The sequence below is a fragment of the Ranitomeya variabilis genome, chromosome 1 (assembly GCF_051348905.1).
Source record: "Ranitomeya variabilis isolate aRanVar5 chromosome 1, aRanVar5.hap1, whole genome shotgun sequence".
Lineage (NCBI taxonomy): Eukaryota > Metazoa > Chordata > Amphibia > Anura > Dendrobatidae > Ranitomeya > Ranitomeya variabilis.
In genome coordinates this window covers 1,080,171,930-1,080,189,669 of record NC_135232.1, presented here as the reverse complement: position 1 = coordinate 1,080,189,669, position 17,740 = coordinate 1,080,171,930, and the positions used below count along the sequence as shown (strand labels likewise).

Sequence of the window (17,740 nt, the reverse complement as noted above, 5' to 3'; positions counted from 1 at the left end):
ATCTGGTGTAGCACCTCATCACTCTCATTCTTGGTCAAATAGCCCTTACACAGCCTGGAGGTGTGTTTGGGGTTATTGTCCTGTTGAAAAATAAATGATGGTCCAACTAAACGCAAACCAGATGGAATAGCATGCCGCTGCAAGATGCTGTGGTAGCCATGCTGGTTCAGTATGCCTTCAATTTTGAGTATATCTCCAATAGTGTCACCAGCAAAGCACCCCCACACCATCACACCTCCTCCATGCTTCACGGTGGGAACCAGGCATGTAGAGTCCATCCGTTCACCTTTTCTGTGTCACACAAAGACACGGTGGTTGGAAGCAAAGATCTCAAATTTGGACTCATCAGACCAAAGCACAGATTTCCACTGGTCTAATGTCCATTCCTTGTGTTCTTTAGCCCAAACAAGTCTCTTCTGCTTGTTGCCTGTCCTTAGCAGTGGTTTCCTAGCAGCTATTTTACCATGAAGGCCTGCTGCACAAAGTCTCCTCTTAACAGTTGTTGTAGAGATGTGTCTGCTGCTTGAACTCTGTGTGGCATTGACCTGGTCTCTAATCTGAGCTGCTGTTAACCTGCAATTTCTGAGGCTGGTGACTCGGATAAACTTATCCTCAGATGCAGAGGTGACTCTTGGTCTTCCTTTCCTGGAGCGGTCCTCATGTGAGCCAGTTTCTTTGTAGTGCTTGATGGTTTTTGCAACTGCACTTGGGGACACTTTCAAAGTTTTCCCAATTTTTCGGACTGACTGACCTTCATTTTTTAAAGGGATACTGTCACCCCCCCAGTCATTTCAAACTAAGAGCCACCTTGTGCAGCAGTAATGCTGCATTCTGACAAGGTGGCTCTTTTGGTTTTGGGTGCTGTAACTAGAGAAATAATCTGTTTTTCAATTTGTCAGAAATACCTTTCTTCAGTCCTGGAGGCAGGCGTTTCCCCCCTGCTTCAGACGCCACACAGCCGTCACTCAGATCTTTTTGGCGCCGGGCGCCGCCTCCTCACCGCTGTTTTGAAAATAGCCGGCGCCTGCGCTCTTTTTTCCTGCCTGGTGCAGGCGCAGTGAGCGCCTGTGCGGCCGCCCTGCTTGTGAATCCCAGCCCCGCAATGTGAATAAATCATAAGTCACTGCGGGGCTGGGAATCACAAGCAGGGCGGCCGCACAGGTAGGTTGGGTATAAATAGGTGGACTGTTCAATTACGAAGTTTATGCACCCCTTCTGAGGAAGATCTAAATCGAAACACGCGTCAAGGGGTACACTGGATGTGACTGCATACTGGATATTTATATCTGTCCCTGGCTCTTGTATTGTTTACTATACGCTGCTGTACTTAGTTACCTTGAGCTACGGTGTGCACATTAGTGTCTCTGATTTCCCCTCGGAGTTGTGCACTTTATATTATGTCATTTTATATCTCTTACTTGCACCTTCCATCTCCCTAGGAGGAATCAGAGATAAATAAATACCCAGGTGTGCCTGTTTTTCTATCTATGTATCTCACATCCCTGTGCATATTAGGATCATCTGCACTATGCACTTTACTTAGCACTAACCTATACTTTCTACCTCATTGACATGTTTATTTTACAATATTTGCTGTAACTTTTTAGGATGTGGTATACTTTGTGCTGTTATTTTTAGGGCACAGATTCAGTTACTTTTTGTCCAGTGTTTGCTTTTTCCATCTTCTGTATGGTCTCCAATTATTTATTTTTATTTTTGAAAATATTATGTAAATTAATGAAATTATTTATTTGGTTTGTAACCTTGTATTGGAGGACTTTGCCTTTTCTACACATTTTCTGGTTTGCATACGGTCCTCCATATTCATACTTTAGGGCTATTCCTTGCAGATTATGTGTGGATAATCACCTAGAAAAACCCTACCAAGAGAGGCAATTACACTCTGTTCCAAATTATTATGCAAATGACATTTTTCTTGGATTTTCCTAAATGGTCAGTGCAAATGACAGTCAGTCTAATAAAAGTCATCACCCATTAGATTATACATCGAATTTTATTGAAGAAACCTCCCAATGATAACAGTATAATCTCCAAAATGAATAAAAACTCAAAATGCACTGTTCCAAAGTATTAGGCACAGTAGAATTTCTAAACATTTGATATGTTTTAAAGAACTGAAAATGCTCATTTGTGGAATTTGCAGCATTAGGAGGTCACATTCACTGAACAAAAAAGCTACTTAACTCCAAAACATCCTAACAGGCCAAGTTACATGTTAACATAGGAGCCCTTCATTGATATCACCTTCACAATGCTTGCATCCATTGAACTTGTGAGTTTTTGGAGAGTTTCTGTTTGTATTTCTTTGCATGAAGTCAGAATAGCCTCCCAGAGCTGCTGTTTTGATGTGAACTGCCTCCCACCCTCATAGATCTTTTGTTTGATGATACTCCAAAGGTTCTCTATAGGGTTGAGTCAGGGGAAGATGGTGGCCACACCATGAGTTTATCTCCTTTTATGCCCATAGCAGCCAATGACTCAGAGGTATTCTTTGCAGCATGAGATGGTGCATTGTCATGCATGAAGATGATTTTGTTCCTGAAGGCACGTTTCTGCTTTTTAGACCATGGAAGAAAGTTGTCAGTCAGAAACTCTATTTACTTTGCTGAGATCATTTTCACATCTTCAGGAACCTTAAAGGGCCCAACCAGCTGGTTCCCCATGATTCCAGCCCAAAACATGACTCCTCCACCTCCTTGCTGACATCGCAGCCTTGCTGGGACATGGTGGCCATCCACCAACCATCCACTACTCCATCCATCTGGACCGTCCAGAGTTGCTCGACACTCATCAGTAAACAAGACTGTTTGAAAATTAGTCTTCATGTATGTCTGGGCCCACTGCAACCGTTTCTGCTTGTGAACACTGTTTAGGAGTGGCTGAATAGTAGGTTTATGCACAACAAGCCTTTCAAGGATCCTACACCTTGAGGTTCGAGGGACTCCAGACGCACCAGCAGCTTCAAATAACTGTTTGCTGCTTTGTAATGGTATTTTGGCAGCTGCTCTCTTAATCCAATGAATTTGTCTGCCAGAAAACTTCCTCATTATGCCTTTATTTGCATGAACTCTAACTGTGCTCTGTTTCAGTCACAAATCTCATCAGAGTATGATGATCACTCTTAAGTTTTCGTGAAATATCTAATTTTTTCATACCTTGTCCAAGGCATTGCTCTATTTAACGCTTTTCAGCAGCAGAGAGATCCTTTTTATTTCCCATATTGCTTGAAACCTGTGACCTGCATAATAATGTGGAACATCATGTTTGAGTAGTTTTCCTTTAATTAGAATCACCTGGAAAACTAATTATCACATGTGTTTAAGATTGATTTCAGTGATTCATTGAGCGCTGAGACACAATACCATCCATGAGTTTATTTGAAAAACAAAACAATTAAATCTTTAAGACACTTAAATTCAATTTGCATAATAATTTGGAACACAGTGTAATACCTGCTCACTGATACGGTTTATATAACAAACTAGTAAATTGTGGAACATTACATATGTCAGTTTGCTTTACCCAATAAAAAATGAATAATGGTAGGAGATAAACATTTTGATACTAACATCATGTCTCCTTTCCCTCATAAAGAAGCATGTCAATCTCCGCAAGGAGAAACGATACTTCTTGGATTCCCTCATAACAAAAATTGTTAGCTATGGTATAACGACCAATTACCTCTAATTATGGCTGAAACAGGAGACCGAATACCTTAAAGGGCAGATGGGCTAGTATACAAATCCCAAACCACTTATAGGGTTCAGGAGGACACATGCAGTTGAAGCCTGATACTAAAAAGTAGAGCCCCTGGTCACTTGTTAATAATATACACCATGTTCCAAATTATTATGCAAATTACATTTTTCTCGGATTTTCCTAAATGGTCTGTGCAAATGACAGTCAGTCTAATAAAAGTCATCACCCGTTAGAGTATACATCGAATTTTATTGAAGAAACCTCCCAATGATAACAGTATTATAATAATAATAATAATAATAATAATAATAATAATAAAATAATCTTTATTTTTTTTTTTTTTTTTTTTTTTATATAGCGCTAAAATATTCCGCAGCGCTTTATGGTTTGCACACATTATCATCGCTTTCCCTAATGGGGCTCACAATCTAAATTCCCTATCAGTATGTCTTTGGAATGTGGGAGGAAACTGGAGAACCCAGAGGAAACCCACGCAAACACAGAGAGAACATACAAACTCTTTGCAGATGTTGTCCAGGGTGGGGCTTGAACCCAGGACTCCAGAGCTGCAAGGCTGCAGTGCTATCCAGTGAGCCACCAATTGTCATGGATCCCTTCTCCGTGGTGTAGCTAATTCGTCACGTGCCTGCTCTCAGCACGTGGCTTGGGTTATGCCTGCAAGGGTTAATCTATCTGCCGTCTCTCAGTCCAGCATTCAACCTCTCTCCTATGCTGTAATGGGAGCATAAATCACACACTGACCCAGGCCACACACCCGCTCATACAAGCTGCCACCACTCACTGAATACACGGGCGATGAGTCCTGGAAATATTAATACTATAATGTCTACCACTCATAAGTTTCACACACCTTAGGCTATGGATTCTTTTATAACATGCAAGGTTCAACTTGTTAAAGTTTTATACTTTAATACAAAAAGGTTCAGTGCTTACAGTAAGAAAAGGTATAAAAATAAGATAGTAAAAAGACATACAACTATGCAAAACAGTATAAAATAACAGGAGAAAACTTACAGAAATCATCTAACTTGGTAGTCTCCTTTCTGCTTCCTGAGGGTAGGATGAATGTAGATTGGATCACACCAGCTCAGCCGCCCCCATTATGTGAACGCGTTTCTTTGTATACAGGTCTAATTTATAACTTTGGTCTGGAGGTCAGGTTTCTAGACCAGTCCCTCAGGTTAATATAATTGCTTGGTTTTTGATTGGACCATGGCCGCGCCCCCAATGAATATATTTTCTCTTGAGATCCTTTGTGTAGAAGCTCCCGCAGAGATACTATCAGGCCATAATTAACATCTCTCTTCCAAGAGCTAGGAGGTGTCAAATGTTACCTTTCTTCTTGGCTTCCAACAGGACCCCCTGGTGAGGTTGGAGACAGAATTCTACTTGTCCCAGGAAAATACATATTAACACCTGGGTGCGAACCTGCAGCCTTGAGGACAGATGTTCCTAGTCACACAATAAATCTATACATAGTCCACTGCACACACACACACACAGATATATATATATATATATATATATATATATATATATATATATATATATATATATAGTTCAAAATCGGAACAGCATCTTATATTACCAAATTGTAGTGCAGCGTCTTCCCAACCACTGTTGAAATGGTCTTTGGTAATAGATGAAAAAAAGAAAGACAGCACAAAAAAATAGAAAAAAGGGGCTTTAATGCCTGAACGGCGTGGCGACGTTTCGGATATCTTTATCCTTTTTCAAGCTTGAAAAAGGATAAAGATATCCGAAACGTCGCCACGCCGTTCAGGCATTAAAGCCCCTTTTTTCTATTTTTTTGTGCTGTCTTTCTTTTTTTCATCTATATATAATACACACACACACACACACATATTTCACCACACCTCCCTCCTTATGAATGTGTGGGTGGGTTGACTTACAGGTCAGCTCCCGAGCACGTATCTGGTTTTTCCCCACCTTGGCGAGATAGACCATCAGCATTGCCATGATCAACTCCCTTCTTATGCTGAATTGTGAAATCATACTGCTGTAATATCAGACTCCATCTAAGCAATTTCCCATTGTCCCCAACTACTCTGTTGAGCCAACTCAATGGGTTATGATCTGTGATCACGGTGATGTTGCGCTCATAGAGGTATGGTTGCAGCTTCTGTAGAGCTGCACAATTGCCAAACACTCCTTTTCAATGGTGGCATAAGCCACTTCTCTGGTCAGGGGTATCTGCCAGTACCCCCTACTTAGGTCCATAATGGTGAGGTACGATGCTCCCCCTCCCCCTCTTCAGGCAGGCTACAGACAGGTAAGACACAGGTCTCCCTGTCATGATGAGCCTTAAGCATATTCAAATGAAATACTTTCTGACGCTTTGCATGCTCATCTAGTGTCACCACATAATTAACATCATTTAGCCGCTTATGTACAGTGTATGGTCCCTCCCATGCGGCCTGCAATTTATTCTGCAACATAGGGACCAACACCCAAACCTTCTGTATCCTGCCTGAAGAGGGGAGGCTGATCTGTTACCAGATGTGGGGGCTGGGACTCAGAACATGGAGTCCCTGTAGGCAGCAGAGTTTAACCCAGAGCTATCCCACAGTCAGAGGTCTGAGCTGATGGTGGCGCTCAGTGACTTCACCGAAGTCTTCACAGAGGAGCCTGGGAGGACCCACTTAGCAGCTCACTATGTGGACACTGGTACTAATCCCCCAGTACAGCAGTCTGCATGCCATGTGTCAGCAGAGGTGAAGACACACATGAGGGAACAGGAACAGGTAGAGGAGATGCTGAACCTCAAGGTGATACAAAAATCCCAGAGTGCCTGGACCTCGCGTGTGGTTCTTGTCCCAAAAAAGGACCATGCTCACTAATCTCCAAAATGAATAAAAACTCAAAATGCACTGTTCCAAACTATTAGGCACAGTAGAATTTCGAAACATTTGATATGTTTTAAAGAACTGAAAATGATCATTTGTGGAATTTGCAGCATTAGGAGGTCGCATTCACTGAACAAAAAAGCTATTTAACTCCAAAACATTTTAACAGGCCACATTACATGTTAACATAGGACCCCTTCTTTGATATCACCTTCACAATTCTTGCATCCATTGAACTTGTGAGTTTTTGGAGAGTTTCTGCTTGTATTTCTTTGGATGAAGTCAGAATAGCCTCCCAGAGCTACTGTTTTGATGTGAACTGCCTCCCACCCTCATAGAACTTTTGCTTGATGATACTCCAAAGGTTCTCTATAGGGTTGAGGTCAGGGGAAGATGGTGGCCACACCATGAGTTTATCTCCTTTTATGCCCATAGCAGCCAATGATTCAGATGTATTCTTTGCAGCATGAGATGGTGCATTGTCATGCATGAAGAAGATTTTGCTCTTGGAGGCACATTTCTGCTTTTTATACCATGGAAAAAAGTTGTCAGTCAGAAACTCTATATACTTTGCAAAGATCATTTTCACACCTTCAGGAACCTTAAAAGGACCCTACCAGATGTTTCCCCATGATTCCGGCCCAAAACATGACTCCTCCACCTCCTTGCTGATGTCGCAGCCTTGTTGGGACATGGTAGCCATCCATCTGACCATCCAGGGATGCTCGACACTCTTCAGTAAACAAGACTTTTTGAAAATTAGTCTTCATGTATGTCTGGGCCCACTGCAACCGTTTCTGCTTGTGAACACTGTTTAGGGGTTGCCGAATAGTAGGTTTATGCACCACAGCAAGCCTTTGAAGGATCCTACACCTTGAGGTTCAAGGGACTCCAGAGGCACCAGCAGTTTCAAACATCTGTTTGCTGGTTTGTAATGGCTTTTTAGCAGCTGCTCTCTTAATCCGATGAACTTGCCTGGCAGAAACCTTCCTCATTATGCCTTTATCAGCACGAACACATCTGTGCTCAGATTCAGCCACAAATCTCTTAACAGTACGATGATCACGATAGTTTTCGGGAAATATCTAATGTTTTCATCCCTTGACCAAGGCATTGCACTATTTGATGCTTTTCAGCAGCGGAGAGATCCTTGTTCTTTCTCATGTTACTTGAAAACTGTGGCCTGCTTAATAATGTAGAACATCATTTTTAAGTAGTTTTTCTAATTAGAATCACCTGGAAAAGTAACTATCACATGTGTTTAAGATTGATTTCAGTGATCCATTGATCACTGAGACACAATACCATCCACGAGTTTATTTGAAAAACAAAACAATTAAATCTTTATGACACTTACATCCAATATGCATAATAATTTGGAACACGGTGTAGCCTGAAACAACTAACATGAGGTCAAAAGATAAAGGAGAAGGAGGTGTAGATGGAGAATGCCACAATTTTCAATTAAACACACATGACTTTCTAAGTATCAGAAAGAAAGTCCCTAGATAGAGACATAAGTAACAATATACTCATCTGTGATGTTCAACCGGATCCAAAATGTAGATCATCCATGTCAAGAGAACCATACACAGACCCAAAATATAGGTCACATGTGTCAAAGTCCCGACGCATTTCCCCTCAGATGACCATTGAGATGCTACTGTCAGTGTCAGACAACAGTATTTAACACTGTTGTGGAACCATGGGGTCTTAGAGACCCCAGAGCTGAATAAATTTAAATATTTCTAAAACTGGTCAATCTCAGACATTGACCTTCTACGTATGTTCAAGTAACAAATTTCTGCTTATGTGGATGATATTTTGAATTTGTTTTTCAATTTTGTTTCAAAGTTATTTTCAATTTTCTGTGTTTGGGACTCTCCTGACCCCATAGTACCTTTATCATCTGACATTTTTTTTTTGAATATTTTCTGTTTATTCACAGGTTTTGTAATATAATTGTAACTAAACAATGTTCCAAGTGACACCAGCAGTGTTATAGGACAGCGCAAACGGTACTATGTTTGTCCTCGATCGAAGGACAAAAAGACGAGATTTGTTTGCAATGACTGCAAGAAGTTCATTTGGGAAGATTCAAAACATGGCACTATGACGTACAGTGAATGCAAGGGCTAAATGTATTGCCAGATCCTTCCTTGTCATTATGTTTTTACTAAAATCCACACAGTTGCAGTTATTGTGCATTTTTTTATTGAATTTGAATACTTTTAGTTATTAGTAAAGCATTTTGGTATAAATTTCAGTTTATGTTTGATGATGAGAAATAAATCACTTCAAAGTTACGTTTGATTTCATAACTGTGTTCTGAAATGATGACAGAATAAAACTTGATCATTTTGAACAGCCAGCATGTTCATTTTATTGAAATATGACGATTTTGAGCCTGGGGTCATATAGACCCCATGGTACCAAATCAGTGATTTTTATCATGGTTCCACAGCAGGGTTAAATTAGGCGGTTGCCAGTTGGCACATGTACAAGCTACCATCAGTCCCCCTTGGTGCGATCATGGGGTATTGTATAGGGTATTGTTGCTGCCACTTTGGTACTCCAGAGAAGACTATGATTTTTCAAAATCAAACCACCTTACTTTTTTGCTAGTTAAAAATAAAGGAAATAAATAAAAAATAAACATATTTGATATCGCCGGGTCCATAAAAGTCGTTGTATCAAAATGTAAAGTAATTAAAATATATAGTAAACGCCACAAGAGAAAAATCAAACCGCCAGAATTGTTCTCCTCAACGCCGTAAAAAATGCAATAAAAAGCGAGATGCGCTCCAAATTGATATAAATAAAAAAGTCAGCTCACCACCACGCAAAAAAAAAAGATTATCCCTCACTTGGCTCAATCAACGTAAAAGTAAACGTTACAGGTCTTGGAAATGGCCACACTAAGCAAAAGATTTTTGCTTGGTTTTTTTTTTACTAAATTAGGAAAATTTGTCATCACTCATACAGAAAAAAATCAATCCAAGTTTGTAATCACTGTGACCGCACAAACCATAACTTTTATGTGTACACAACATTTTCATCACACAATGAGGGCCGTTCATCCCACTAGGAATTTTTTTGTATGACAAAACGAATAGTGTCATTAAAATCTACAATTTTTCTCGCAAAAAAAATAAATATTTAATTTGTCTATGTCAAAGGAAAACTAAAGTAATGGTTGTTGGAAGAATATGAGGAAAATATGAAAGCACAAAAACAAAGGTTAGAGAGGGAGTTCTCTTTTTTGTAAAATGAAAAGATGCACAATTTTCTAACAGAATAACTGTTGATGTTGAATGACAACAAGTGGAGATCTTGAAAACTGTAAGGAATTGAAGGAATTTAGGAATATTCTATGACCTTTTAATATAAAGCAAATAACCTTCCTTTTAGCTGAAACCGAAACATCTCCTTAAGGGTTTGTGGCTGCTATTATATGTACAATTGTGTAAAAAAGTGTTTGTCCCCTTCCTGATTTTCTATTCTTTTCCATGTTTGTCACACTTACATGTCTCAGATCATCAAACAAATTTAAAATATTAGACAAAGATAACACAAGTAAACAAAAAATGCAGTTTTTAAATGAAGGTCTTTTTTATTAAGGGAAAAAGAAATCCAAACATACATGGCCCTGTGAAAAAATGATTGCTCTCTAAACCTAATAACTGGTTGGGCCACCCTTAGGCTAGGTTCACATTGCGCTAGGTGAGTCCGTCTAACGGACTCGTTTTTAAGTAGTGAAAACGCAATATAACGCACATACTAACGCGCCCATAGACTTGCATTGTCTGACGCCTCGTGACGCATGCCAAATTTGGCATGCGTTAGTCACATAACGTTTTTTTCTGACGGACCTTGGAACGCGGCTTGCAGCGTTTTCAGGTCAGGCCAAGCTAACGCAATACTAACGGAAGCGTTAATTCTGCCATTGATGTCTATGGCAAACGCAGCCAGACGCAAATCTTGATAAATTTCCAAAAAGAACCATATGTTTTAATAGCGTTTGAGGGAGGTCCATGTGGTCATGTGACAGGAAACAGGATTTCAGCCCTTACTGTCCCCAGCGCACATCCTGAGGCCTGCTGCACACCAGAGAAAAAGTGTCTTGCAGAAGATCACAGGAAATGTAAGTACATTTGTATATATATATATATATATATATATATATATATATATATATACACTCACTGGCCACTTTATTAGGTACACCTGTCCAACTTCTTGTTAACACTTAATTTCTAATCAGCCAATCACATGGCGGCAACTCAGTGCATTTAGGCATGTAGACATGGTCAAGACAATCTCCTGCAGTTCAAACCGAGCATCAGTATGGGGAAGAAAGGTGATTTGAGTGCCTTTGAACGTGGCATGGTTGTTGGTGCCAGAAGGGCTGGTCTGAGTATTTCAGAAACTGTTGATCTATTGGGATTTTCACGCACAACCATCTCTAGGGTTTACAGAGAATGGTCCGAAAAAGAAAAAAAATCCAGTGAGCGGCAGTTCTGTGGGCGGAAATGCCTTGTTGATGCCAGAGGTCAGAGGAGAATGGGCAGACTGGTTCGAGCTGATAGAAAGGCAACAGTGACTCAAATCGCCACCCGTTACAACCAAGGTAGGCCTAAGAGCATCTCTGAACGCACAGTGCGTCGAACTTTGAGGCAGATGGGCTACAGCAGCAGAAGACCACACCGGGTACCACTCCTTTCAGCTAAGAACAGGAAACTGAGGCTACAATTTGTACAAGCTCATCGAAATTGGACAGTAGAAGATTGGAAAAACGTTGCTTGGTCTGATGAGTCTCGATTTCTGCTGCGACATTCGGATGGTAGGGTCAGAATTTGGCGTAAACAACATGAAAGCATGGATCCATCCTGCCTTGTATGGAGCATCTTTGGGATGTGCAGCCGACAAATTTGCGGCAACTGTGTGATGCCATCATGTCAATATGGACCAAAATCTCTGAGGAATGCTTCCAGCACCTTGTTGAATCTATGCCACGAAGAATTGAGGCAGTTCTGAAGGCAAAAGGGGGTCCAACCCGTTACTAGCATGGTGTACCTAATAAAGTGGCCGGTGAGTGTATATATATATATATATATACTAGCTGGTGGCCCGATAACGCATCGTGTATTCTAGAATATGCATGTCCACGTAGTATATTGCCCAGCCATGTAGTATGTAGTATATTGCCCAGCGACGTAGTATACATCACAGAACCACGTAGTGTATTGCACAGTGAAGTAGTATACAGCACCCAGCGACGTACTATACAGAACCCAGTCACGTAGTATATTGCACAGCGACGTTTGTCACAGTACCCTGTGTGAGCGGTGAGCTGAGGGGTGTAAGGGGGCGCCGGGCAGTGAGTGCGGGGCGGCCCTTTTTTTTCTGACTGTGCGCGTCGCTGATTGGTCTCGGCAGCTGCCTGTCATGGCTGCCGCGACCAATCAGCGAATTATTACCGTGACAGAAGGACAGAAAGACGGAAGTTCCCTAGACAATTATCTACTATATATCTCTGTATACATCATGGGAGTCTGTATTGTACGACGGATGTGTGTGTACTAAAAATGTATTGCTTTGTTGCATATGTCGGATAGTGAGGGAAGCAGCAGCAGCAGCAGCGTGTCTGCGGTTTTTTCTTCTCAGTCGGTAGGCTTGCACTTTAAAAAACCACTAAAATTTGTGTGAAAATTCAGTGTATTAAGCTATATATATGTATAATCATGTTTCTATTGCAAATAGGAGTCTACGGAGCCCGAGGCTGCTAGGCCCCCCCAAAAAAAACAGGCAAAACCAACAAAGGTACATAGCAGACATTTTTAAGTTTTGCAAATATAAATTTATTGATCAAAGAAATGTAATTTTTTTTTTCCATTTACATACACAATAGGTTGTGGCACACGGAGGACACAAGAGGAAGAAGGTTCCTCGCCGTCTGTCGTCTCCACAACTGCCAGTGGTAAATATAAAACTAGAAATGTATCTACAATCTATCTATTCACTTTCTATCTGCTATATATATAAACTATCTATCCACTATCTATCTCTCTCTCTATCTTTCGCTGTATCTATCTATGTATCTATCTATGTATCTATCTATTAGTCTACCAATAAACTGAATTTGAACCTTTCAACATAACGTTTTGTGTTTACATAGTCCAAGTCAGCGAGCCAAAAAAAAAAAAGGATTGTGGTTGATGAAGAGCCGTTGACCATTCACAACGAGACACTGATCAACCTTGTGGAAGCCAACCCCTCAATATGGGACCAAAGCGACAGCTCCCACCATGACATAGTAAAGAACCGCAAGTTGTGGGATCAAATTATCTCTCACTTTGATCCCCGATACATGGAGAAGTCGTCAACCTCAAAGAAAAAAATTGGTAAATATTGGTGATGTTAAATTGTCTACTATCTATCTCTAAACTATCAACTACCTATACACTAAACTATTTCTCTATCATCTATAATAATTACTATCTATCAACTATCTATCTACTAGCTATATATCAACTATCTTAACTAACTATACACAATTTTTAAACTATCAATATAAGAACTGTCTACTAATATATATATATATTTTTTTAACCTTTTTTTAAAAATTACAGCGGATGCGGTCCATACTCGCTGGAAATCAATAAGGGACCGCTTTGTCCGTGAGTACCGGAGTAGTCAAAATCCACCAAGCGGATCAGGTGCCAAACGGGTGACCCCGTATGTGCATTACGAGCAATTGCTCTTTCTTCAAAAAACATTGTCTCAGCGCTCGTAAGTACAAATTGGTCTGTGTGCGAGAAAATTTTTTTAAAAAAATTACAGCAAAATATATATATTTTTTTGGTTACAGCACGATCTGCAGTACCGCCGCGCCTAGACAGGCCGAAGAACTGGAGCCATCTCCACTGGAACCAAGTCAGCAGACGGGTACTGAAGACGTCTCTGTCATCAGCGAGCCACGATCTGGGGAGAGAAGCACTGTGGCTTCAGGTGTGAGTGCCCGGTTGCAATCAGTGCGTGGACGCATGCGAGCTTCACAAAAAGATGAAGCTGATGCCATTATTGTCGATGGACTTCAGCGGGTTGAGGACATGTGTCGGAGTGAACTGAAAGACCTGAGGCGGGAAATTAACAACTTACAATCTCACGAGTCTGTATATTCTGCAAATGAATGGAAGCTACTTTTTTTGTCCTATGTTCCCGTAGCACAAAATATCCCGGCACACAGAAACCTTTTGTTTCGGCAAAGACTGAATGACCTTCTTGAGGAATTTGTGGGACCCCAGGAGCCAGCTCCATCGAGAACCAGAAGCATAGACATGCCGGCCTACAACCCTCAATATAGAGCCCGGTGTGAAACGAGCATGGAACATCAGAGACAAAGTAGCAGTCCATCATACACCTGGGCAGACAATACGCCCGCGCAATACCAGAGTCTGTAGTACAGCTCAGTGTCCCCAGCCAGGTGCAAACTGTGTTTCACGTTTTTTGGTTTATTGTTTTTTTACCACCTAATTTCGTGTGTGTTTTTTTACATCCCTATGGGATATCATATGTAACTTGTTTACAACTGTTCTTTCATAAAAATTCAGAAACTTGGTAAACTGTTTAAAATCTGATTCTTGTATGACTGTGAACACAACATAACAGTAATGTAACATTTTACAAGACATATTTTACAAGCCATATGGGAAATAAAAAAAACCCAAAAAACAAAAAATACATCAGGACACAGCTTCAGACTTGAAATAAATTTTACACGTGTCTGTCTTGCCATGGAACATGCCCCTCATGTATGAAGTACTGTGCAAATTGGTCACGAATCCTCATTATTTGTGCTGTAGACCGAACAGCAGTAGATTCAATGCTCATGAGGTTTGACATTCATCGGGGTCAACCACCTGGGGTTCATGTCTGGCCACAAAATTATGCAGACAGATGCATGCCTTCACAACACGGTCCACATTTTCTGGTTGCAGTTGCATGCATGTTAGTAGAATTCGCCATTTTAATGTCAAAATCCCAAAGGCGCACTCCACATAACGTCTTGCCCGGCTCAAGCGATAATTAAAAATGCGCTTGGTGGAGTTCAGACTGCGGCTTGAGTACGGTTTGAGGAGATTTTGCCCAAGTTGGAACGCCTCATCACCAACTAAAACAAAGGGCAAACTTGGGTTTTCGGTCCCCGGTAGAGGTCGTGATGAGGGTAAGTTAAAATTGTTGCTATACAAACATCTCCCCATGTTGGAGTCTCTGAAGACTCTTGAATCGTTAGTACGGCCATACGCACCAATATCCACAGCTACAAACCGGTATCTTGCATCCGCAATAGCCATCAAGATTATCGAGAAGTATTTTTTATAATTATAGTACAGGGACCCACTATGCGCTGGTTTCTGAATCCGTATGTGCTTGCCGTCCACGGCACCAATACAATTGGGGAAATTAGCCACATCCTCGAACTGTTGGGAAATCGCTAGCCACATTTCTGATGTTGGGGTTGGTAGCACAAGTGGTTGCAAGTTGTTCCAAATGGCATCACAAGTTTCCCAAACCAGTTGGCAAATTGTTGACTTCCCCAGTCTAAATTGGTAATGCAGTGACGCAAAAGATTCTCCAGTAGCCAGATATCTGTTGGCATTCAAAAAGAAAAAAAAAGGAAATTGTTTAGGATTTTAAAGGACAACTAAAAGGCTACATAAATAGAATATACAATTGCTAAATGAACATTATGCCCCACGATGCCTAGATCTAGTCTTTGTCAATAGAATGAGAAAAATTTTTATAATTACCTCACAGTCACTACTAATCGTTCCTCCGCACAGATGCTTTCACGGAAAGTGCTGCGATGATGATGTATCTCATCCTTCACATGTGAAAGCAGAACATCAAAGGTCTCAATGGACATCCGTAGATAGCGTTGGAATTTTGAAGGGTGTTCCCGAAGCTGAAGATACAGGGTGTGAAAGGCACCATAAGTACTCCGCAAGAAATTAACTTCGTGGATCCAATATCTCCTTTGCGAACTACGCTTTCTCTGCCGAAGTCGCAACCGCATCAAGCGAAATCGAACCAGCTCAGACACAAACATCTTGCTAGCAGAAGTTCACTCAATGCTTTCAAAATGGAGAATGAGTCTGCACCCACACCCCGACGAGGACAAAAGGAGAAAAAAAACAAAAAAACTTTATTGACAGTGACAAACGCAGACAAACGGATACATCGCAAACGGATACATCGCAAACGGACATCAAAATGAGAAAAACGCTGTCAAAAGCGTTAACGCAAGCGTTAACGTGAAGCCGATTTTTCTACAAATTTGATCCTTTTCTGTACATGCGTTTAATGGATCCGTTTAACGCCATGTACTTGACGCAATGTGAACCTAGCCTTAGCAGCAACAACTGCAATCAAGCATTTGCGATAACTGACAATGAGTCTTTAACAACGCGCTGCAGGAATTTTGGCCCACTCATCATTGCAGAATTGTTGTAATTCAGCCATATTGGAGGGTTTCCGAGCATGAACCGCCTTCTTACGGTTAAGCCACAGCATCTCATTCGGATTAAAGGGAACCTGTCACCCCCAAAATCGAAGGTGAGCTAAGTCCACCAGCATCAGGGGCTTATCTACAGTATTCTGTAGAATGTATCCTGAAAGATGAGAAAAAGAGGTTAGATTATACTCACCCAGGGGTGGTCCTGGTACGATGGGCTTCGTGATCCGGTCCGGGGCCTCCCTTCTTCTTACGATGACGTCCTCTTCTTGTCTTCATGCTGTGGCTCCGGCACAGGCGTGCTTTGTCTGCCCTGTTGAGAGCAGAGCAAAATACTGCAGTGCGTAGGTGCCGGGAAAGATCAGAGAGGCCCAGAGGGCAGACAAAGTACACCAAAGTACGACAAGAAGAGGACGTCAGCTGATGAAGATAGGAGGCACCAGACCGGACCGCGACACCCATCGGACCGGATCGGGACCGGGACCGCCCCTGGGTGAGTATAATCTAACCTCTTTTTATCATCTTTTAGGATACATCAGGGGCTTATCTACAGCATTCCAGAATGTTGTAGATAAGCCCCTGATGCCGGTGGGCTTAGCTCACCTTCGATTTTGGGGGTGACAGGTTCCCTTTAAGGTCAGAACTTTGACTACGCCACTCCAAAGTCTTACTTTTGTTTTTCTTAAGCCATTCAGAGATGGACTTGCTGGTGTGTTTTGGATAATTGTCCTGCCGTATAACCCAAGTGTGCTTCAGCTTGAAATCATGTACAAATGGCCGGACATTCTCCTTCAGGATTTTTTTGGTAGAAAGCAGAATTCACAGTTCCATTTACCACAGCAAGTCTTCCAGGCCCTGAAGCAGCAAAACAGCCCCAGACCATCACACTACCACCACATTTTACTGTGGGTAAGTTGTTCCTTTTTCTGAAATGCTGTATTACTTCCACGCCAGATGTAATGAGACATACCCTAGAGATCAATGAACTTATTCAGAAAAGGTTCGTCAATCTCAAATTCAGCATGAATGTTGCACATTCGGATTCCTGTTTGGATTCTAGAGCTTTTTTCCCAAAAATCTGCAAAAGTTGGACAAAATTTGGTAAATGACCGAGTTCGCTAAGTGCTCTCTCAAATGTCAGTGTTTCCGGTAGCAGCAAGGGCGGCAAAATGTCCCGCACACACGTGCACACCGATGACACACGAATGACATCCCTGTGTCATCAGTGTGATGTAGCGCCCCACTGCCGCAGGGCCGAGGGGTACCCGGTATTGGGCCTCTGAGTCTCTGTTCTGGGGTTGTCACGGTGGCTAGACCCGGTCCGTGACCCTGCTGAGGGGGCGCACAATGAAATGTGGTGGTATGGTGCGATGAAGTGCCGGTCGCAGTAAATAATGAGTACACCAGGTTGCAGTCTCTTTACTGAAGGTTTCAAGGGGGTCCAATCCAGGGCACTGTTAACCGGGCTGTCCGAGACCGGCCGGTCCGAAAGCACATCAGGAATTCCCTTTCCAGGTGGGGATCAGTGTCTACCTTCCAGTGCCTGTGTGTTGTAGTCCTTCCCTGCTGAGCACCCCGGGATAGTCCTCACAACTGCTGTGTCTGTCTCTGATGT

The 17,740-nt window shown here is 41.7% G+C and overlaps 1 protein-coding gene and 1 long non-coding RNA gene across 2 annotated transcripts in view; one reads left to right on the top strand and one right to left on the bottom strand.

The window, feature by feature from the left end:
• The window catches only part of CCKAR (cholecystokinin A receptor), a 116,057-nt gene that overhangs the window by 79,898 nt on the left and 18,419 nt on the right, over positions 1 to 17,740 (bottom strand). The gene's annotated exons all lie outside the window — the stretch shown is intronic.
• LOC143788302 (uncharacterized) lies at positions 12,404 to 12,926 on the top strand. Its single transcript, XR_013218604.1, has 3 exons — positions 12,404 to 12,431; positions 12,520 to 12,588; positions 12,787 to 12,926. It is a non-coding gene; the product is annotated as an uncharacterized LOC143788302 (long non-coding RNA).